General features: G+C 39.7%; 1 protein-coding gene and 1 long non-coding RNA gene across 3 annotated transcripts in view; one reads left to right on the top strand and one right to left on the bottom strand.

Annotated features, from left to right (window-relative positions):
* The window catches only part of LOC106882916 (regulator of G-protein signaling 12), a 106,072-nt gene that overhangs the window by 5,440 nt on the left and 98,647 nt on the right, over positions 1–1,985 (top strand). The window lies entirely within an intron of this gene.
* Positions 1–1,985, bottom strand: part of LOC128249397 (uncharacterized) — a 19,586-nt gene that overhangs the window by 10,229 nt on the left and 7,372 nt on the right. The window lies entirely within an intron of this gene.

Below are 1,985 nucleotides of genomic sequence, written 5' to 3'. Positions count from 1 at the left end.
ATATATATATATATATATATACTAGCAGTAATACCTGTTGTAATTACTTTTACTGTTTCTCGGGAGCCACATCCAAAGTACTATTATATATATATATAATTTACTCCTCCTGTATGTGTGTATTTTTATAAGAGAAAAACGTGCAATAATTGAAGTAGAAAAAAGATCAATTTCATACATGAACTTGTTTGTCTATTATATGACAATAAACGAGTTGTGCAGCTGTGACAGAGGAACAACCCAGAAAACATAAAATAATGAGGGCCCATTCAAGAGGTGGGGCTTCACTGAGGAGATGACAAGAGACTGCGTTGTCTGGCAATAAAGAGGTTCTCGAGAAGACCCACCCACCACAGTGAGACTGAATTCTGAAAGTGTGGTGTTCAACCCATATGTAACATTCATTCACACATCCTACCCCAATAAACCAAACTACGTCTCTTCCACTCATCTTCTCCTCTGCTTATCTCTCCCTCTCCACTCCTACCCACCCACCAACTGTATCGTTGCTATCCTGTCATCCTCACTATATACCTGGGTCTTACCTGTCACTGCATTCCCATGAACTCACCACTCATGTACCATTCCATTTACATTCACACCCTTGTACCTTCAGAGTGTGCCCTGGCACATCACCACTCTCTCTCTCTTGCCAACTCGTTCTTTCTCTCTTCCTCTGACTGGGGTAACCATGTATCTCCCCTACAGCAAACACCTGTCCTTCTGTCTAACCTCTCATCCCCTGGCATGAAACCACCTCCCTCAATACCACTCCCCCTCCCCCCCCCCTCTCGGTTGCAGGATCTTTGTCTTGCAAGTGACTCGGTGACCTTTCTGGTGCTGGTACCAGGGAAAAGACACCCAGTCCACACTCTGTAAAGTGGTTGGCATTATGAAGAGTATCCGGCCATAGAAACTGTGCCAAAGCAATCAGTGGAGTCCTCTGTCTCGCCAGCTCCTGTCAAGACCATCCAACCCAATGCCATCATGGAAGATGGATGCTATGTGGTGATGACAACGACAATGACGATGATATGTACACAGATTTGTGTGCAGAAGGCCATCACTTGTATGGAGAGGTTCAGTTGCTTCATACACAAACACCGTGAGCTGAGTGAACTGACTGACAAAACTTCACCCATCAACATACTTCAGTGTGTGTGTGTGTGTGTGTGTGTGTGTGTGTGGTTAGAAGGAACTGTTGCAAGATCACAGATTTACAGATGAAATGTCTGCTTCACATATATCTGAGCCACATTGCTGTTGATGGACAGCCCTGTCCAAATACACACACACACACACAATTCTAAACTACATTGTAGATTTATACTAATTAGTTATAAATATATTACCAACACTTATAATGGTAAAGCTGTTATCTACTGGCAACATATATATATTTTCTAATTTGCTGTTTTCTGGCCCTTATTAGCCAGGTGGTGACTGTTAGATATTCAAATGTTTTACATAAGTGCAGTCTGTATGCCATTACAATTTATCTGTATTAATTGTTCTTATATTACTAATCTCTCATTAGCATTGTCCATTTCCAATTTCAATTAAACAGGACCCTGGTACATCAGTCCAATTCCGTAGTTTTACTTCTTAATTCGAGTTAAGTCCCTTGCTTTTGTTTGGTTTTAATAAAACCCTGTTCAACCATATTTACCTTTCCTCATAACAGACAAAGTGGTGATGAAATAAAGTCATTATTTTCTCCACATTAATTGTGTATAAGCTTTCTTCACTATTTATAGACTGCTCTTACCAAAGGCTACCAATCTATTAACGCACTAACCTACCTCTAGAAATTCACTTACAATCGATCACGTTACTTATTCTCATGTGACCTCAAACCACTTCCATTATTTGTCAGTAAATATCCTGACTTTCAATTATGTATTTCCATTACTCTCTTTCACCCCTCTCTATTAATCTCACTTTTTTTCTTTTTACGTAATCTTTTAATCTTTTCATTTTTTTCT

The sequence above is a fragment of the Octopus bimaculoides genome, chromosome 14, assembly GCF_001194135.2.
Source record: "Octopus bimaculoides isolate UCB-OBI-ISO-001 chromosome 14, ASM119413v2, whole genome shotgun sequence".
Lineage (NCBI taxonomy): Eukaryota > Metazoa > Mollusca > Cephalopoda > Octopoda > Octopodidae > Octopus > Octopus bimaculoides.
This window is presented reverse-complemented; position numbering and strand designations above follow the sequence as displayed.